The following is a 22,672-nucleotide window of genomic DNA, read 5'->3' as shown; positions in this document are numbered from 1 at the left end:
AATTACACTTGATGATTGACATTCAATTACTTATTTCATTTAAAAATTCTTGTAAGTATCTGACGATGCAAAGAAATTAATTTTGCCAAAAGGGGGTCCAAACACTTGACAAATTTTACAAGAACCCCATTTGTAAAATCCAGATTTTATTTTTGTTTTTAAATATTATTGGAGCTTTATAACTTCTCACCAGCTTATTCTTTAAATTGCATGCCCACCTAAAAATCATTTGTGTCATATCTAGTCAAAACAACTTAAAATAGGATCATCTAATAAAAATGCCAATATTTTGCAACATTTTTAAAGATACTGGCTTCCCTGCTAAAACCAAAACTAATACGACACATAATCTCTTTAGACCTCCTACCTGCAGGTATTACCGTATATACTCGAGTATAAGCATTTTTTGTGCTGAGAAACCCCAACTCGGCTTATACTCGAGTCAATGTCTGTATTATGGCAAATTACATTGCCATAATACAGACTGGGGGCTGGCAGAGAGCTCTTACCTCTCCTGCAGCTCCTGTCAGCTCCCTCCTCCTCCGCGCCGGTCTGTTCAGCACCCCTATCAGCTCCCAGTGTAAGTCTCGCGAGAGCCGCGGGGTAATAGTGCGGCTCTCGCGAGACTTACACTGTAAGCTGACAGGGGAGCTGACCGGACCGGTGCGGAGGAGGAGGGAGCTGACAGGAGCTGCAGGAGAGGTAAGTGTTTCATGCCAGCCCCCTCCACTGAACTGCCAATGCCACTGGACCACCAGGGAATGAGAGCCCCCCTCCCTGCCATGTATCAAAAAAAAATAAAATTAAATAATAATGAAATAATATTAAAAATAATAATAAAATAAAAAATAAATAAATAATATAACAAAAATATTTAAAATAATAATTAAAAAAAATAATAAAAATGCCCACCCCCCACCAAGGCTCTGCAACACATACACAAACACACACACACACTGCACTCATACACACACACTGCACTCATATACACACACTGCACTCACACACACTGCATTCATACACACACACTGCATTCATTATATACACACACTGTAAATAAATATTAAATTAATATAATTATTTTAGGATCTAATTTTATTTAGAAATTTACCAGTAGCTGCTGCATTTCCCACCCTAGTCTTATACTCGAGTCAATACGTTTTCCCAGTTTTTTGGGGTAAAATTAGGGGCTAGTGTTGTCGCGAACCCAAAATTTTCGGGTCGCGAACGGCGAACGCGAACTTCCGCAAATGTTCGCGAACGGGCGAACCGTGCGAGCCGCCATAGACTTCAATGGACAGGCGAATTTTAAAACACACAGGGACTCTTTCTGGCCACAATAGTGATGGAAAAGTTGTTTCAAGGGGACTAACACCTGGACTGTGGCATGCCGGAGGGGGATCCATGGCAAAACTCCCATGGAAAATTACATAGTTGATGCAGAGTCTGGTTTTAATCCATAAAGGGCATAAATCACCTAACATTCCTAAATTGTTTGGAATAACGTGCTTTAAAACATCAGGTATGATGTTGTATCGATCAGGTAGTGTAAGGGTTACGCCCGCTTCACAGTGACAGACCAAACTCCCCGTTTAACGCACCGCAAACAGTCCTCTATATACAGAGTAAACATGGCTCCCTCTATATACAGAGTAACATGGCTCCCTCTGTATACTGTGTAAACATGGCTCCCCTCTATATACAGTGTAAACATGGCTCCCTCTATATACAGAGTAACATGGCTCCCTCTATATACAGTGTAACATGGCTCCCCTCTATATACAGAGTAACATGGCTCCCCTCTATATACAGTGTAAACATGGCTCCTCTCTATATACAGAGTAACATGGCTCCCCTCTATATACAGAGTAACATGGCTCCCCTCTATATACAGTGTAAACATGGCTCCTCTCTATATACAGAGTAACATGGCTTCCCTCTATATACCGTGTAAACATGGCTCCCCTCTGTATATAGAGGGAGCCATGTTACTCTGTATATAGAGGGAGCCATGTTTCCACTGTATATAGTATAACATGGCTCCCCTCTATATACAGAGTAACATGGCTCCCCTCTATATACAGTGTAAACATGGCTCCTCTCTATATACAGTGTAAACATGGCTCCTCTCTATATACAGAGTAACATGGCTCCCCTCTATATACAGAGTAACATTGCTCCCCTCTATATACAGTGTAAACATGGCTCCTCTCTATATACAGAGTAACATGGCTTCCCTCTATATACCGTGTAAACATGGCTCCCTCTATATACAGAATAACATGGCTTCCCTCTATATACCGTGTAAACATGGCTCCCCTCTGTATATAGAGGGAGCCATGTTACTCTGTATATAGAGGGAGCCATGTTTCCACTGTATATAGTGTAACATGGCTCCCCTCTATATACAGAGTAACATGGCTCCCCTCTATATACAGTGTAAACATGGCTCCTCTCTATATACAGTGTAAACATGGCTCCTCTCTATATACAGAGTAACATGGCTCCCCTCTATATACAGAGTAACATGGCTCCCCTCTATATACAGTGTAAACATGGCTCCTCTCTATATACAGAGTAACATGGCTTCCCTCTATATACTGTGTAAACATGGCTCCCTCTATATACAGAATAACATGGCTTCCCTCTATATACCGTGTAAACATGGCTCCCCTCTGTATATAGAGGGAGCCATGTTACTCTGTATATAGAGGTAGCCATGTTTCCACTGTATATAGTGTAACATGGCTCCCCTCTATATACAGTGTAAACATGGCTCCTCTCTATATCCAGAGTAACATGGCTCCCCTCTATACAGGGGCGTACCTGGAGCATTTGGCACCCGGGGCGGATCCTTTATTTGGCACCCCCCTCCCCAACTTTGAAATGTAAAAAACAGCTGCAATTTTTTTTAAATGTATGTTTATGCAGTGTGTGTATAGTGTGTAAAGTGTGTGTATATTGTGTGTATAGTGAGTGTGTATAGTGTGTGTGTATAGTGTGTATAGTGTGTGCAGTGTGTGTATAGAGTGTGTATAGTGTGTGTATGCAGTGTGTGTAGTGTGTGTGTATAGTGTGTGTGTATAGTGTGTGCATAGTGTGTGCAGTGTGTGCATAGTGTGTACAGTGTGTGTGTGTATATTGTGTGTATAGTGTGTGTAGTGTGTGTATAATGTGTGCAGTGTGTGCAGTGTGTATGCAGTGTGTGTAGAGTGTGTATAGTGTATGCAGTGTGTGTATAGTGTGTGCAGTGTGTATAGTGTGTGCAGTGTGTATGCAGTGTCTATAGTGTGTGTATGCAGTGTGTGTAGTGTGTGTGTGTGCATAGTGTGTACAGTGTGTGTATAGTGTGTACAGTGTGTGTGTGTAGTGTGTGTATAGTGTGTATAGTGTGTGCAGTGTGTGTATAGTGTGTATGCAGTGTGTGTATAGTGTATGCAGTGTGTGTATAGTGTGTATAGTGTGTGCAGTGTGTGTATAGTGTGTATGCAGTGTGTATAGTGTATGCAGTGTGTGTATAGTGTGTGCAGTGTGTGTATAGTTAGTGCAGTGTGTGTATAGTGTATGCAGTGTGTGCAGTGTGTATGCAGTGTGTGTAGAGTGTGTATAGTGTATGCAGTGTGTGTATAGTGTGTGTATAGAGTGTGCAGTGTGTGTATAGTGTGTGCAGTGTGTATAGTGTGTGCAGTGTGTATGCAGTGTGTGTAGTGTGTGTATGCAGTGTGTGTAGTGTGTGTGTGCATAGTGTGTACAGTGTGTGTATAGTGTGTACAGTGTGTGTGTATATTGTGTGTATAGTGTGTGTATATTGTGTGTAGTGTGTGTATAGTGTGTGCAGTGTGTGTATAGTGTGTATGCAGTGTGTGTCCCCAAGCCCCTAGTCACACAACCAAATAAAAAAAGCCCCTACCTACCCCCCTCACCCTAAAAAATAGTGAAGGGGGAATAAAATTACTACCCTGTAAAGTAAAATTCAACTTACTATTCAACATCTTCTTCTTCTAAAATCTTCATTTTTTTAGCCCCAAAAAGGACAAATAAAAAGCCATCATACCCGTCGAACTTAAAAATAAAATAAAAAACCCGAGCACAAAAAAAAATTAATCCATCTTCACCCATGGAGGGCTCCGTGTCAGTGTTTATCAGGGATCCTTAGGATAGGTGTCAATCCATATCTGCCAAGTGACCCTATGTAGGGGGAACAGTCCCTATTCTGCTCTGTGTCAGTGTCTGGAGGGAGTATCTGCAGTAACACAGAGTGTCTGGGGGGAGTATCTGCAGTAACACAGGGTGTCTGGAGGGAGTATCTGCAGTAACACAGAGTGTCTGGGGGTAGTATCTACTTGTAACATTTATATGCACTAAAAAAAAAAAAAAAAAATTGAAAAAAAAAAAAATGGTTGCAGCTTCCGAATTAATCTAAAATGGATGCTGTCCAGTAGGTGGGAGGGTCTGCTAGGGAGGGTGTGCTGCTGATTGGCTGTAATGTGTCTGCTGACTGTGAGGTACAGGGTCAAAGTTTACTCAATGATGACGAATAGGGGGCGGACCGAACACCGCATGTGTTCGCCCGCGGTGGCGGACGCGAACATGCTAAGTTCGCCGGGAACTATTCGCCGGCGAACAGTTCGGTACATCACTATTAGGGGCCTCGTCTTATATTATTATTATTATTATTATTTTATTATTTATATAGCGCCAACAAATTTCATAGCGCTGATTTATTATATATTATATATTATTCGGGTCGGCTTATAGTATATACAGTAATCCCTATTTTAATTTCAAACTTTCTCTATAGCTATATCAATTAGAAAATTATTATATTTTTTTGCCTAAAAAAAATAGTTAATATATCTGCCTAAATATTAAATTCCTTTTCTTCTGTAAACTGTATGTGTATTCTTTTCCATTGACCGTAAGGAACATTAAGCAACCAGAACAAATACTGACCGCTAGATAGAATGTAATTATTAACATTAGCATACTTGAAAAAAGTTTTTTAATTAATCCTATAATTTTCTACATATAACTTTAGATCTAAGAACTCTATACGAACCCTATTATATTTGAGAGTTAAATTAATATTACATTTAGTAATGTTAAGATAAGATTACACAAATATCCTTCTTAGCACCCTGCCATATAAAACAGAATCATCAATAAATCTCCTAGATATACCCTTTTCCAAACTTATTAAGCTGGGGCAGTTATATGGGAATAAGGGGATCTATTCTTCTTCATCCTTCCCATAGGTAGTGGGTGTAAGCTCTAATAAATTAATAACCCAGAGGGGACAATGGGTAGCAGGTTGAGCACTAATATAATACATAAGATAACTTTGTGCCATCTATGAGCTCACACCAATGTGCAGTGGGTGGGTGGCTCTAATAGTAATAAAAAAAATGAGGGGAGCTAATGTACCACCTAAGCCTCCACTCATGGGGTGCAGGTGGGAGCAATGATAATATTAATATGTAAGTGAGCTATGTCTCCCCCAAGTCCTCACTCATTGGCAGGGGCTGGGGATTATAATTAAATATATAAAGGGTATGGGCATGCCATTGTACACCTCAACAAAATTGTATCCCCAAGCCCCTTGCCACCGCCCACCCAATTAAAAATAATACATATTCAACCCCCTCGCCATAACAATAGTAAGGGGGTGGCAATAGCATCAATATCTGTAAACTTTAAAAAAAAAAAAATGCTTCTTTCTTCTTAAATCTTATTTACAGCCCTCACCCCCCCCCCCCCCCCCCCAAAAGGCCAACATAAATTGCATAAAGCTATAATGCTACTTAAAGGGACACTCCAGGCATCCAGACCTTTTCTACTCATTGGAGTGGTCTGGGTGCCAACTCCCCCTACTCATAACCCTGCAAGTGTAATTATTGCAGTTTTTTATAAACTTTTCCCGAAGAAGGCTCAATGCAGATCGAGCATTTTCCCATATAAGTCTCAACATAAGGGACACTTGCCAGTCACAGCACTATGATTGGCTTACAAGCTAACCAATCAGAGTGTTCTAAGGGAAATTGAATAGCTTGGGAAAGCCCTTATAAGGGCTTACCCACCATGCAATTGGAGTCTGTGCCAAGTCCTCATGGAATCATGTGGATTATTTTTAATTTATTGTGTTTTTTTGGAATCTGTTATTTATTTTCTATTTTAATAGTGGGCTTGAAACATTATCTTTGTTTGCTCTTTTTGGGGCTAAATAAAATAAGATTTGAGAAGAAAGAAGATACCTAAAGGTAAGTTTAATGTATGTTTTTGAAAATATATTAGTTGTATTGACCCCCAAACTATTATTAAGGTGAGAGGGAGTAGCTAGGATATTTTTTTAATAGCAGTGGGGGAGGGGTGGCTTGGACCTTGAGTATACTTAGCCACCCAGGGAAGAGATAATTTGTATGAGGTGTGGGAATGACATGTCCACCCACCATTGCATATATTTTTTTTCATTTCCTCTTTCCTTCTCTTTCCCCCCCTTTTTTAAAATATCTTTATTTCAAATACAGAGAACATAACTCTTTACAAATCAAATCAAATATAAATCCACGTATTCTACTAAATTAAGATCATCAATCACATTTCTAACATAAATGAATAGAGAACAAAAAATGGTATCAAACATTATATTCTGGGTTGGAAGGGGAGGAAAGGGAAATAAATAAAGGAAAAAAGGGAGAAAAAAGGAGAGAGTAGGGCATGGGAGGACAGAACCTTATTATATATTTATCCCTAACTATCCATAACAGCCTCCCTACCTTGTCCCTCTCCTCTCCGTACTACTATCTAAAAATAAAACACACTCACTCTCTCCCTAATCTGACCCCTACTCATCCCTACCCTAACCCTACTCTAACCCTAATCTATGCTATTCCATCCCTCATAAAGAGTATAGTGGGGAAAAGCAGGAGGGAGAGGGGATCGGTAGGAAACTAAGAGGAAAGAGGGAAGAAGGAGAGAAAGAGAAAAAAACAAAAAAGAGAAAAAAGTGTGCGTTTCGTGACCTGAACGTCCCTACGCAGAGACTACTCTATTCCGGGGCAATTATTGTATTTTTTTATGTATTCTTATAGCTTTAATATTATGGTGTATTACTAAGTTTTGCATTGTGCAATATACCATCTCTTTTATTTTTTGCAATTGATTCTATTCTATTTTATCTATATTTTTTGTACACACTATCTTTATTAATTGCCTGTTCCTTCTTGATTTAGGAACATATAAAACACTAAAAAGCACAACCTAAAAAAAGTACAAAAGGGAGACCAATAGTGCAGACTGAAAATAAAAAAAATCCGTGTATAAAAAGCTAAAAAACACACTCACAAACAAACGTAAAAAGTAGGCAGGGTATAGTTGGTCCTCTTCAAATATTTCTTCGCTTCTCAGTGTAGAAACGGGTACTAAAATGGAGCACAGAGACGGACCATAGTGCAAAATGTATAATATAAAGAAAACAGCTTTATTGGACACACTTACAAAATTATGGTGGTAAAAAGGCACTTCAAATCAAACATAGATGTCTTCCATCAAAGGAACGATTTTATCATCAGACAGTCCCAAAGACATCCGAGATGAAGAAATTGCACAGTAAAAAAATAAATAAATAGTAAGATAAAGCTTGCCACCCTACGCGTTTCGTCTATTCAGACTTCGTCAGGGGCTTGTGGCATCAAAATATACATCATACATACATTACAATACTTAAATACCCTGCCTTACACATAAAAACAGCCAATCCTAGAGGTTTCTTCAATCGGAGCCAGCTGTAGAAAATTCCTTCCATCCGATTTCCTCATTTTCGCGCTCGAAACGGGCGCGTGCGTTCCAAGCCTCTTTTTCGTAAACCCGGAAATCCCATTACGTCTCTGCATGGAACGCAAATGCGTTCCACTTCGTCAAAAAAACAGGAAGTGATTTTTAGTTCATGCGCAGAAGTCTCTACCTGGAACGCAAATGCGTTCCATTTCACTGGTAATCGGCAAATTCTTCCTTCGAGCGCAAATGTGACTCAGTCTCTCTATATCCAGGAAACATAAAATAAAAAATGGAATTAAGTATTAAGTACCGAACTGTTCGCCGGCGAATAGTTCCCGGCGAACTTAGCATGTTCGCGTCCGCCACCGCGGGCGAACACATGCGGTGTTCGGTCCGCCCCCTATTCGTCATCATTTAAGTATTGTAATGTATGTATGATGTATATTTTGATGCCACAAGCCCCTGACGAAGTCTGAATAGACGAAACGCGTAGGGTGGCAAGCTTTATCTTACTATTTATTTATTTTTTTACTGTGCAATTTCTTCATCTCGGATGTCTTTGGGACTGTCTGATGATAAAATCGTTCCTTTGATGGAAGACATCTATGTTTGATTTGAAGTGCCTTTTTACCACCATAATTTTGTAAGTGTGTCCAATAAAGCTGTTTTCTTTATATTATACATTTTGCACTATGGTCCGTCTCTGTGCTCCATTTTAGTACCCGTTTCTACACTGAGAAGCGAAGAAATATTTGAAGAGGACCAACTATACCCTGCCTACTTTTTACGTTTGTTTGTGAGTGTGTTTTTTAGCTTTTTATACACGGATTTTTTTTATTTTCAGTCTGCACTATTGGTCTCCCTTTTGTACTTTTTTTAGGTTGTGCTTTTTAGTGTTTTATATTTTCGATATCAGAGACATTGAGGAGTCTCTTGCACCTCCTGAATTGGGGTATTTATATTTTATATATTTCTTTTTCCCCGTTTGATAGCCACAAGGGTTTTTTTGCAATTTTTGCAAATCACTTTATTGTTATATACTGTATATTCCTCACAATAAACCCTGTTTGGTGACCATGGCACAAAAAAAGAGCATGTTTTCGGAGCTTAAGTCCAGCAGGGAAGCTAGGTTTAACTCTATGTTTTCCAGCCAGACAGAGGGCATTCCTATTACTCAAAATACAAATTCTGATGAATATTTCTTTAAATTGGAAAAAATTGCAATAAAAGAGACTAAAAAATGGTGGGAAATCTCTTTTTTAGAAGCCTATATTAAAGAAAACCTAATCCCAAGGGGCTTAAGGTTGAGAAAAGATCCTGCCAACGGTTTAGAATTTTCATCACATGCTCTAAGATGGGACGTAGCTCTTGAAAAATGCTCTTTAATATTAATGGAAATTATTATAGATTTCGAAAAAGATAATCTAAGTAAATTATCCTCTGACATGGAAAAATTAGAACAAGATTTTTGTCTAGATAAAGATAATGAAGCTTTTAAGAAAAAGGAAAAATTTTTACTTGAAAAAGTAAACAAAATAGATGAAAAAATAGCTGAGACAAAAAATAGGAAATATGTCAGGGATAAGAACGATAAAGAATCAAATTTCCATTCTATCACTAACAAGCCGAATAGGCTTAATCACAATGGTGGCTACAATAATAATAATTTTAGGAACAATTTTAGGGTGGATAGAAAAGGAGAGAAAGGAAATTATAGTCCAAGCTATAAGAGAACAGGTGGGCCCAAAGTTCCATTTAGGAGAAAATCCCCAATGAAAATAAATAAAGATAAACCTGTTGAGAGCCCTTGGAAAGTAGTGAAACCACAAGGTACTATGAACAAACAGAAAAAGTTTCCAATAAAAAATCCTGAACAAAAGAAGGATCTCTCCAGGATCCATTCTGATTCACAAAAGATTTTTGAGGAGATTGATCATTTTTTAGACAAGGGGCGAAACCTAAAGAAAAAGGGACAAATAAATCAGTTTTTCTCCCCCAAACTACCCGAAATAGACCTTACAAACAGATTCGCCCCCCTGGGGGAATGGAATGCCCCAGGGAAAAGGAGGCGAATAAGCGAAGGGACGACCCGCTCGACATAAAGCCATTAGCTTTATCAAAAGGGATTTTTATCATTGGAGATGTCATTTTGACAAAAAAAGAAATTGTAATTTTAGAAAAAGGTCTAAAATTCTCTTCAAACAGTGCTGCTAAACCCTTTGATTTATTTATTGATCTTAATAAATTTATACGGAAGATGTCGATTAAACGCTTTTTTAAAAAGAAAGAACAAGAAGGCTTTTATAATAAGAATGATAAACAAAACATTTCCCCTAAATCTAATTTTAAACCAAAATCAAATTTTTTCCCCAATGAAAGAGGACACCAGATAGAGGCTTTTTTTAAAATGGTTAATAAAGATATGAATAAATTGGACTTCAAAATGAGAAATTTTAATTTAACTAGGGAAGAGAATAGAACCCTCAAATGCCTTAAAGATCGAAGAGATATCACTATTAAGAGTGCGGACAAAGGAGGAGGTACTGTGGTTATGTCCACTGATTATTATCTAAAAGAATCGAATAGACTTTTGGATGACAGCGCCACTTACAAAAAATTATCCTCTAACCCTAACGCAACCTTTAATGGAGAGCTTAAGCTGTTACTTACTAAGTACAAAGAAGAAGGCACTATTGATGGAAAAAACTTCTCATTTCTTTATTCAGACACCCCTAGAATTCCAACTTTTTATTTTTTGCCAAAGGTGCATAAATCAATAACTAGCCCCCCAGGTAGACCAATTATTAGCGGAATAGATTCTTTAACATCAAAATTATCGGAATTTATAGATTTCTACCTTCAAAAATATGCTCAGGGGGCTAGATCCTACCTAAAAGATACAAAAAGTCTTTTGCAAGAATTAGAATGTCTTGAATGGGAAAAAGATTTTCTCTGGGTAACAGTTGATGTTACCTCATTATATACAATTATTAGACACGATTTAGGGCTTACAGCAATTAAGGCAGCACTGGATTTAGATGTAGAGATATCCCAAGATTTTAAACAATTTTTATTAGATAGTATTCATTTTATTCTCACACACAACTTTTTTTCTTTTAATGAAGAGTTTTATTTACAATTACAGGGGACAGCCATGGGTACCAAGTTCGCGCCGAGTTATGCAAATATTTTTTTAGATTATTGGGAAAGGAATTTCATTTGGACAAACAACCCATTCGGCGCGAACTTGGTATTTTGGAGAAGGTATATAGATGATATTCTTTTTATATGGAATGGCTCCGAGAGTACTCTCCTGGATTTTATCAAATACATTAATTCCAATCAAGTTAATTTAATTTTTTCTCCAATTTTTAGTCAAAATGAGATTAATTTTTTAGATTTGACCATTTTTATCGAAGAAGGAAAGATAAAGACGAAAACTTTTTTTAAGCCCACTGATGCTAACAGTTATATTAATACAGAGAGCAACCATCACCCAAATTGGCTCCGGGGTGTTCCACGGAGTCAATTTACAAGGATTAGGAGAAATTGTACGGATGAAAAAACTTTTTTGGATCAGGCCTCGGTTTTAAAAAATAAGTTCTTAGAAAAAGGATATGCAAATAATTTTATCAATAAGGAGATTCTACACTCCTATAATAAAAAAAGAGGAGATCTATTACGAAATAAGGAGAAACAAATCTCATTGATTAACAATAAATTCGCCTTCTCTTTTAACACCCAATACAACACGCATGCTAAAAAAATTAAGAAAATTTTAACAAAACACTGGCCACTTTTATTAGAGGATGATTTTTTAAGAACAGAACTCCCTTCTGTCCCACAAATTATTTTTAGAAAAGGGAAAAGTTTTAAAAACGTGTTGGCACCAAGCACTTTTAGAAAAGGAGATAAACAAGAAGCTAAAAAACCTGCAGGCTTTTTCACGTGTGGTTCATGTAAGAGCTGTAATCACAGAACTTTTAAAACCCAATATTTTTCTAGTACACAGACGAAAAAGAATTTCAAAATTAAAGAATATATCACATGTAATTCCACACATGTGGTTTATCTACTAACATGTGGTTGCGGTATCCAGTATGTTGGACGAACAGTTAGACCAGTGAAAAAAAGATTTTTAGAGCATTTTAATAATATCAAAAATCAATTGCTTACTCACTCAGTCCCCGTTCACTGCAACAGATGTCAGAATTTTAATTTAAATAATTTTTCTTGTATTGGGATCGAAAAGGTGTCTCTAGATGGGAGAGGTGGGGACTTAGTTTTAAAATTAAGACAAAGAGAAGGCTTTTGGATCCATACCTTAAAAACAATGCAACCAGAAGGTATGAATGTAGATTTTGACATGGCATGTTTTCTGTAAATGAATATCTTTTTCCAAATTTTATACTTATATTTTGTATTTTTTATTTTACTATTTTTTACCTTTGATATCATTTTTATTTTCTGAAAATTGGAGATGGTAGATGTGTTCTTAGTCTTTTATGTGTTATTTTTATGTATGGATTCTATGATTACATTTTTTTCCTCTGGAGTGCATTTGCACCTTACAGTTATAGAATTGAGCATCACGGTATTTGGAACGCATATGCGTTCCATTTTTTATTTTATGTTTCCTGGATATAGAGAGACTGAGTCACATTTGCGCTCGAAGGAAGAATTTGCCGATTACCAGTGAAGTGGAACGCATTTGCGTTCCAGGTAGAGACTTCTGCGCATGAACTAAAAATCACTTCCTGTTTTTTCGACGAAGTGGAACGCATTTGCGTTCCATGCAGAGACGTAATGGGATTTCCGGGTTTACGAAAAAGAGGCTTGGAACGCACGCGTCCGTTTCGAGCGCGAAAATGAGGAAATCGGATGGAAGGAATTTTCTACAGCTGGCTCCGATTGAAGAAACCTCTAGGATTGGCTGTTTTTATGTGTAAGGCAGGGTATTTAAGTATTGTAATGTATGTATGATGTATATTTTGATGCCACAAGCCCCTGACGAAGTCTGAATAGACGAAACGCGTAGGGTGGCAAGCTTTATCTTACTATTTATTTATTTTTTTACTGTGCAATTTCTTCATCTCGGATGTCTTTGGGACTGTCTGATGATAAAATCGTTCCTTTGATGGAAGACATCTATGTTTGATTTGAAGTGCCTTTTTACCACCATAATTTTGTAAGTGTGTCCAATAAAGCTGTTTTCTTTATATTATACATTTTGCACTATGGTCCGTCTCTGTGCTCCATTTTAGTACCCGTTTCTACACTGAGAAGCGAAGAAATATTTGAAGAGGACCAACTATACCCTGCCTACTTTTTACGTTTGTTTGTGAGTGTGTTTTTTAGCTTTTTATACACGGATTTTTTTTATTTTCAGTCTGCACTATTGGTCTCCCTTTTGTACTTTTTTTAGGTTGTGCTTTTTAGTGTTTTATATTTTCGATATCAGAGACATTGAGGAGTCTCTTGCACCTCCTGAATTGGGGTATTTATATTTTATATATTTCTTTTTCCCCGTTTGATAGCCACAAGGGTTTTTTTGCAATTTTTGCAAATCACTTTATTGTTATATACTTGATTTAGGAACAGTTTTTCTGTTCCTCTTGCATTGTCTATGCTTTTTTTTTAAACTATTTGCCCACTAGCTGCTAGTGCTGCCAGTGAGCAAATTGTCAAAACAATAATATATCAATAACCTTTTTGGAAAGCGTTTCTAATAATGTTTAATCATTTGCAAAGCTTATTGAATAAAGGTCTAAGTCAGCTGATAGTAAATTGAGGCAAGTACTAACCCACTCTCTGTATGACTTCTGCTCTCTTGAGCCTTAAGAGCTAACTTATCAGGACATTCCACACTGGCTTTAGACTTTTAAAGATGGGATTGTGATGAGGTGTTAAAATTCAAAGTTCCTGTAGCTATACTATTTGCTGAAGAAATAAAAGGATGTCCTGAGCTAAGTAGAGGTGTAGACCCTGTAAGGTATCACATATTCATAAATCCTTTGAATATAGTGAAAACATGGGTTACATTTAATTTACCTTGGCTAGACTGAATCAAACTATAGGAGTATATATCATATTTATAAATAATATAAATAATTGTAAATGTAGTTAATTATAAATAAAAAAAAATCCCCTGGATGTTGGGCAAACGTAACATTCCCAGGACGTAGTTGGAAACGAGAGCAATCTGAATGTACCTTTCCTGGTTAAATACTTTACTATTATTATTTAGTGAATATTTTAATTTGCATTTTCATAAGAAGCAATAATTCTAGTGGAACTCCTTTCTCATGGATTTTGATGACCGCTCCCTGTTATTTTTTGATTTAGGTGGGAATCATGGAAAACATTCAATCAGGAAATAATGTCCTTGAGGTTGTTACTAAGATTATTCAAAGTGGTAATTTGCAGAGGTCATCAGATGGCGTTCATAATATAAAAAACACAACACCAAAGTCTCTCATCAAGTTCTTCAAAGGAAAACCCAAAGCTCTTGGTGTAAGTATATAAATTAAAATAATAACCAACTGCTAAAATGTTTTGCTTTATTACTGCCAATTTCTATTGGTGATGGCAGTGAGCAGAGAGGTTGTTAAAAACTGAGTGCTCTAATACTTTTTGTGTATAATACATGAATAAAGTGATACCACATCCATTGTTGCCCATTTATAGACAATTTTAAGATTTTGTTTCTTGTTTTGTTTTGTTTTTTTGTTTGTATGGGTTTTTTTTTTTTTTTTTAAAGGTGATTGATGTGTTTCAATAATACTTTTAATTGTAGATATGTATGTAGATATCTACTACATAGAAAAGATATTCTTTTCCACTGACAGGATACACCAGGCCAGGAACTTTGATCGTGAGTGCTCCCTATTAGACAAGGAATGGTCTAACATTTTTTACTAGCTCATGTGATCTCTACTCACAATTTAATGCAGGAGATGAATTATAAATGAATCGTACTTTGGTACAGAACTATAATTTTAATTATAGTTATATATAATTTTTATCCCAAAGAATGCTGGAGGTGTAACTGAGAAGAGGGTACTGTGTTTTATATCTGGCGGACTTAAATCTAGCCATATTGGCAAGCAATCCTAAAATTGTGTTCAATAACACAATCCCCTAAATTAACCTCTTTACTGACCATTCTACTCCTTCACATCTCACACAATCCGTTTAAATGTTGTAATGTGTGTCACCTTCTTAAGACAGCAAAGTAGCTCATTTTTGAATCTGTCCACTTCCTGCTACTCTGCAATACTGGATCAATAGAGTGAAATAAACTTAAGTTATGGAGGAGCTAATTGCCTCCTCTTATACTAACCTGCAGATAATTCTGTTCTGGACTTCTGGCATCTTTGGAATACTTATTTAAAACTCTACAGTTAGTGAACTTTGACTGTCACTCTTCATGTGATGCTATACTTCAGGTATTTGTTCCCCCCTGTCATTCGTTCTGCCTATAGACTCTGCATGGTTACCTTGTCAGCCTCAAATACTTACTATACCACCCTCTGTTGGGTTTGGGGATGCAACCTTAATATTCCTTGGCATCTTTTGGCAAATTGTAACCACTGTCAACTTTTCTGGATGGACTGGGGATGCATGCCACTTGCCACTTACCACTTACCCCCAATAAAAATAATATGCCTATCGATGTCCTTGATAAGTGAAACTGAATCACCAAATCCAATATTATCTGTGTAAAATATAAATATTGGATCTGATATCTGAACCAATATTTATCGGCTCCCAATAAGTCCTAGCATTTGTAATTAAATTGATCTGATAAATGGCTTATTGGGAAACAAACTGCCAATAAATTGGATTTGCTCAAATTAAACTGAGGTCTGTGTCAGAGAAACTTTTCAAATGAAATATCTGCAAAAACACCAATAGACTTTAGTGGAGACATCTATAGATAAATCATTTTAAAATTGCTTTCTAACAGAAATGAATACTTTCAGATTCTGACTCAAAGTAATGCAAACTTCTGTAGATAAATCATTTCAAAAGTTTTCCTAACAAATTTTGATCATTTGAAAAGCTTAAGAATTAAATCAAAGCCTTAGTTCTTGTAAACCAAAAGCAGTAAATTAATAAATATCAACGTTTTTTGGTTGTGGCTGTTCAAAATAAAACTACAGATAAATGTACTTCATCTCAAGAGAATAGAGACTTTCTTGTCAGATCATTCTGGTTGGCTTACAAGCTATTACTGAAATTGCCTAGCATGTGAATACCCTTAAAAGGTTTTTTTTCCACCATTCAAGTTCTGTCTATGCAGAGTCCTTCAATAGACAAACTGAGGTTTTTTTAATGTGTTGCATTTTTATTGTTTTTTTATTTAATTGTCTTTTTTATTGTGATCCAGTCCTCCATTTTGTTTTACTATTAAAGTTAGGATAGTGTAGATTCTTTTTTCCCTTTTTTGGTGGTAAAAAATATGTTTTAAGAAGAAAGATGTTTAATGGTAGGTAGACAATTTATTTTTGCAGTAATTAGATTTATTGTGCTTTATGTTTTTGCAAGTATGTATCCAGTTGCTGTTTAAACATCTGTATAGACTCTGATAAAACCACTTCTACAGGCAGTGCATTCCACATCCTTATGGTTCTTACTGTAAAAAAAAAAAAACTTTACTTTGACATAGACTAAATCTCCTTTCTTCCAGTCTACATGTATGGACTCATGTCCTTTGTATAGTCCTGTTTGTGAATAGATTTTCCAAACAATAGTTTGTATTGGCCTCGGATATATTTGTATAATGCCAATATATCCCCTCTGAGGCGCCGTTTTTCTAAACTAAAGAGGATTCAATTTTTTTATCCTTTCTTCATAACTAAAATGTTACATTTCTTTTATTAATTTTGTAGCCCAACTCTGCACTTTTTATAGTGCCATAATATCCTTCTTTAGAACAGGTGCCCAAGATTGTAAAGCATATTTAAGATGTGGTCTTACCAGCAATTTATAAAGAGATCCCGAGAATTGCTAAAATAAAACTAGAAAAGAGAGTGCATAAAATAAACAAATAAAGCTGCATCTTTACAGATCGGCTGTCAGTTAGAGTTATGCAATCCGTAGACAAAGCGGTAAAGTGTAGAATATATACCTTAGGTACAGAATAAATACCAGCAGCTGAAACAAAAAATAATTTCCCAAATCCTCAAAATATAATGCAGATAACAAATACCAGCGCTTAGCCCTCTAGAGTCTTTTCGGGGTATATAGGAACAATTATAAATAATAAAAGATACTAAGATAAAATGAATCAGTCCTTTTGGTAAAACTTAAATATCAAATATAGAAAAAAATTATAATAGTCACTGGGGGGAAGGTGGTCAAAATCTTGTTCTTATCAATTTTAAACCACGTAGTGTACTGGGTATACCTTAAAAACAAGGAGACAAAATATGGTATAACACTGTATATTTAATACCCCAGTACAAAATACCCCCCAGATAAGAAACTCTTACAAGATTAAAATGTGGTACTTATCTCTAAGAACCACTAACTCAGCTTAGTATACAGTAGCTTCTCCCAGGATGGCACAGAGGATACCAGATCCTCCAGAGGAGACCGTGTCTGCCTCGTGCACTGCAGCAGGCTGTTCACTGTCTTTTTCCGGAGGAATGCTGGATGCTAGAGCCTTTCCTGAAGGAGCAAATTTTGACCTTAAAATCAAACACCTTCAACGCTTTGCCCTTCTATCTTGAGAAAGCCCTTTTTGAAAATAAGTACCACATCTGCCTTCCTCCAATCCTTCATTACAATTCCTGAAAGAAAATAATCTTGACAGATTTCCACACTTAGTTCCTTAAGTACTCATGGGCAGGGACGTGTCAGCTGCGAGGCAAACAAGGCATTTGCCTTGGGCGGCATTATCCAGGGGGCGGCAAAAAAAGCCGCCCCCAAATGCCCAGGGCAAATGTCTTGTTAACCTTGCGGCTAACTGACATGCTGGTCGGGCAGGCGGCGGTCTAGTGGGGCTGCCAGTCGGGCTGCTGGGCTGGCTGCTGGGCGGTCGGGGGGCGCGGGCGGGCGGCGAGGGAGCACTTCCTCTGAGCTGTCTGCTCAGCTCCCTGGCACGCCGCAGAGTGAGGCTGGGAGCCGGAATATGATGTCATATTCCGGCTCCCAGCCTCACTCTGCGGCGCATGAGGGAGCTGAGCAGACAGCTCAGAGGAAGTGCTCCCTCGCCGCCCGCCCGCGCCCCCCGAACGCCCAGCAGCCAGCCCAGCAGCCCGACTGGCAGCCCCACTAGACCCCAGGGTAAATTTTAAAAAAAATGTGTTAATGTGAGTGTGTGTGTGTGTGTATATATGTCTGTCTGTTAGTGAGTGTGTCTGTTAGTGTGTGTCAGCATGTTAGTGTGTGAGTGTGTCTGTTAGTGAGTGAGTGTGTGAGTGTGTCTGTTAGTGAGTGAGTGTGTGTGTGTGTGTGTGTGTCTGTGTGTGTGTGTGTGTGTGTGTTTGTCTGTTAGTTAGTGTGAGTGTGTCTGCTAGTGTGTGAGTGTGTGTATGTCTGTTAGTGAGTGTGTGTGTATGTCTGTTAGTGAGTGTGAGTGTGTCTGTTAGTGTGTGTGTCAGTCTGTTAGTGTGTGAGTGTGTATGTCTGTTAGTGAGCCTGAGTGTGTCTGTTAGTGTGTGAGTGTGTCTGTTAGTGTGTGAGTGTGTCTGTTAGTGTGTGAGTGTATGTCTGTTAGTGAGTGTGAGTGTGTCTGTTAGTGTGTGAGTGTGTTTGTGTATGTCTGTTAGTGAGTGTGAGTGTGTGTATATATGTCAGTGAGTGTGAGTGTGTCTGTTAGTGTGTGAGTGTGTGTGTGTGTGTGTGTGTGTGTCTGTTAGTGAGTGTGTCTGTTAGTGAGTGTGAGTGTGTCTGTTAGTGACTGTGTGTGTGTCTGTTAGCTAATGTATTCATTTCTGTCAGTGAATGTGGGTGTGTGTGTGCATTTAGAAGGCGGGGCGGGGGAGGGGGGCGCCTGAGTTTTGTCCTGGGCAGCACAAAACCAGGATACACCACTGCTCATGGGTGGACACTGTTAGACCCTGGAGCTTTGTTTATATTAACTTTCTTTAGTTGCTGCAGCACCTTGTTTTGAGTCATCCACAATTTTTCTGCTAGTTTTTTGCAGCAGTTATTTGCATATATCTAGCCATAGATTCTTCCTTAATATATATTGAGGAGAACAATGGCTAAAATGTCAAAGTATTGTGCATTTTATTCTAAAATGTCAAAGTGAATTTAAAATGTTAGGCCAAAATAGCCAAGTACCTACTTGTATGTGACTTATATGTATATTTTCCAGCATTTCAATTTGCAATTGTGCTGAAGAAATATATCAGTATTGAGGCTGTGATTTGCTGTTGAATGCATTTTGTAAAAATGTTTTTGTTAATTTTTTTTATTATTTTTTTGCATACAGGTGACCCAGATGTTATTAGGAGCATTTCACATTATTTGTGGTATTGTTTTTAGTTTTCTTTTTCCTCGTACAGACTATGAATTTCCCATCATTTTTTTCAGTGGTTTACCTTATTGGTCTGGCGTAATGGTAAGAAAATTAACCAATTTGTATTCCTGATACTAATTCTCAGTTACTTATTAACTTTTCTCATTTATCACTTAATTTTTGAAGCATATTTATAAATATATATGTTTCTTTCTTATCTTTATTTAGTTTGTTTCTCTTGGGAGGGCATTAATGTTTTGGCTGCTTGAATTAAAGCAACATTCTAGATTCCTGTATATCCCCTAAAACAATACGCAAGGCAATTACACTAATACAAAAGAGCAATCCTGAAGAATTCTGGAATAGTAAAATACACACGCTTTTTAAATCAGCTGCTGAAGTCATCAAATAGCAATCCCACAAATACTATTCAAATATAGAGATGTCCCGAACGGTTCGCTGGCGAATAGTTCCTGGCGAACATAGCTTGTTCGCGTTCGCCACGGATGGCGAACATATGCGATGTTCGGTCCGTCCCCTATTCGTCATCATTGAGTAAACTTTGACCCTGTACCTCACAGTCAGCAGACACATTCCAGCCAATCAGCAGCAGACCCTCCCTCCCAGACCCTCCCACCTTCTGGACAGCATCCATTTTAGATTCATTCGGAAGCTGCATTTTTTTTTTTTTTTTAGACAGAAGTGTGTTATATTTGAGCATGCTAGGCTGTACGTGCGTATATCATGACTAGTTACACTGAGGGTATGAGTATATAGCAGTACATTGTTGTGAAAGATGGCTGTCATGTTTAGGGTGTAGCTTGCATGTTATCAACTGTGTATTTATATCAGCAACTCCACCACTAGTTATAAATCAAGTGTGAGTCGCGCCATGAGATGAGACTAGTGAATAACATAATACATGAACGGTTAAGGTAAAGGCATGTAAGGAACTATGACAATAAACTCTTTAGGAGGTGAAATAATGACATGTTTAAACGCTTGCTACTTTACGATTAGTTAATGTGCAGAGAGCAGTTCATGTGATCAAAGGCATGGTGTGGAGGATCGGCTATAGTGGGACATGCTTGGCAGGCTGCTGTTTACTGCTTGTGCTCATCCTAACCCTTCTGGGCACCAGGTGCAGACCCTGGGAGTCCCTGATACCTGGAACAACAAACGCAAGAGTGCCGGGTTCGTGGCTTGAGGTGGTGGAAGCTTGTTTTGTCGGGTGGTCGGATCTGTCCCAGTGGTGCTTCACGTCCGGTGCGGGATTGTGGTTGCTTAAGGTGGAGGCGAGTGCTTGACGTGGGGCAGGCTCTGCATTTCTGTTTGTGCCTCCGGTCCCGTCTTCGACGCCTTTTGCGTTGGTGGATTTTAATGAGGACTGCTTCGCTTAGCTGTGGTGGAGCTTGTTGGGGCTGTGGTGGAGCTTGTTGGGGCTTCCTGCTTGTTAATTGCTTCCAAAATTGGTTTAAGTCTGTCCAGCTTAGACTCAATATCCTGCCATGCTTTGCTGGTACCAGGAGGACACGCGGCTGCCGCCATATTGGGAGAGTCGCAGATGAGTATGTCAGCCTGGGCGGCTGTGCTCTGTGCGTCCATTAGCTCCAGACAGCCTCTCAGGGGTGGACCGGGATAACCCCCACCGGTCCGAGGGGGGGTAACGGAGCTCCTGCCGGGAAGTAGCTGCTCCTGGGCATCCCAGGATCGGGAGATCGGTCGCCTCTCCCGCCTCCCGGTGAGCACCAGGCCACATTTGCCACGCGGAGGTAAGTAAGACTCTGTCGAGTTGCTGACCGCTATTAAGCATGTCGGGTCGGTCAGGTAGGAGCAAAATTGCTGGGTCATCCCCTTCTGGGGTGAAATTCGCTTGTTGATAGCTCCTTAAAGTGAGATATTGAGGGAGCTCACACGAAGTGCGTCTTTCCTCCATGACAGCTAGGCCCCGCCCCCCGGAAGCTGCTTTCTTAGTGAGAGGAGGGACAGTGTAGCTGCTGCTGATTTAAAAGGGAAATCGATAGCTAGGCTAGTGTATTCAGTGTCCACTACAGTCCTGAAGGACTCATCTGATCTCTGTTGTAAGGACAGCACCCCAAAAAGCCCTTTTTAGGGCTAGAACATCAGTCTGCTTTTTTTTTTTCTATGTAATCTAATTGCAGTTGCCTGCCTGCCAGCGTGTGTGTCAGGCTCAAAGCGTGTACTGTGCCCACTTGCCCAGTGCTACCACTCATATCTGGTGTCACAATAGCTTGCATTTAAAAACACAAAATGTTTTTGACTGTAATATAATAGCAGTCAGTTTCCTTCACACGTGTGCGTTTCAGGGCCTGCCAGGGCACAGTGTCACACCAGTGCAACTCATATCTGGTGTAACAGTAATGTACATTTTAAAAAAAATACAGGGGGCTTGTTGTCACCTTTCGGGGACCCTTGGTGTTGTACGTGGCTGGGTGGAGGAAGAGACCTTCAATGACATCAGTGAGGACAAGGAACGGGACATGGCTAGCTGGGTATCCAACCTTGTGCAAATGGGGAGTTTGCGTTTGTGCAAATGGACTGTTTGCGGTTGTATGCGGTGCGTTAAACGGGGAGTTTGGTCTGTCACTGTGAAGCGGGCATAACCCTTACACTACCTGATCGATACAACATCATACCTGATGTTTTAAAGCACGTTATTCCAAACAATTTAGGAATGTTAGGTGATTTATGCCCTTTATGGATTAAAACCAGACTCTGCATCAACTATGTAATTTTCCATGGGAGTTTTGCCATGGATCCCCCTCCGGCATGCCACAGTCCAGGTGTTAGTCCCCTTGAAACAACTTTTCCATCACTATTGTGGCCAGAAAGAGTCCCTGTGGGTTTTAAAATTTGCCAAGCCGGGTTCGCCCGTTCGCGAACATTTGCGGAAGTTTGCGTTTGCCGTTCGCGAACGGAAACGTTTATGTTCGCGACATCTCTATTCAAATACTATCAATAACCAATCATACAATAAGACCAGTGCTACAGATATGTTCCTATATCTCCTATGCTACTAAAGAATAAAACAGTAGCCATTAAATTTAGAAAAAAAAGTATATTAGTTATGTTTGTTAACTTCTGGAAAATCACTCATAAGATTTGTTGTTTTTTTGCTAATTTTTTTGCACCTAATTAATCTATTTACCATTATTGTATGATTAATTAGTGGTCAGTTATGCCCTTTAATTAACATCTCTTTGCATGATATATATTGTAAGACAATTGTCCACAGTTTTAATTGATATTGCACACCAAGTTAGTGGTGGATTAATTTATTTTTATTGGCAATACATATATTGCATGATCAGGGCTGGACTTAGAAAACGCTTCACAGCGCCCCTCCCGGTCACATATAGTGTGTGCATAGGGGTGTAGTGTTTGTAAAGAGAGCTTTATTAAATA

The 22,672-nt window shown here is 38.5% G+C and overlaps 1 long non-coding RNA gene across 1 annotated transcript in view; it reads left to right on the top strand.

The window, feature by feature from the left end:
- Window positions 1-19,294: 19,294 nt before the first annotated feature.
- Window positions 19,295-22,672, top strand: part of LOC134577952 (uncharacterized) — a 38,843-nt gene continuing 35,465 nt past the window's right edge. The window contains exon 1 of the long non-coding RNA XR_010086065.1: window positions 19,295-19,348. This is a non-coding gene — a long non-coding RNA (uncharacterized LOC134577952). The remainder of the gene's footprint in view (window positions 19,349-22,672) is intronic.

Source organism: Pelobates fuscus, chromosome 11, assembly GCF_036172605.1.
Source record: "Pelobates fuscus isolate aPelFus1 chromosome 11, aPelFus1.pri, whole genome shotgun sequence".
Lineage (NCBI taxonomy): Eukaryota > Metazoa > Chordata > Amphibia > Anura > Pelobatidae > Pelobates > Pelobates fuscus.
Note: the sequence above shows the minus strand (reverse complement) of the source record. Positions and strands in the feature narration are given on the sequence as shown.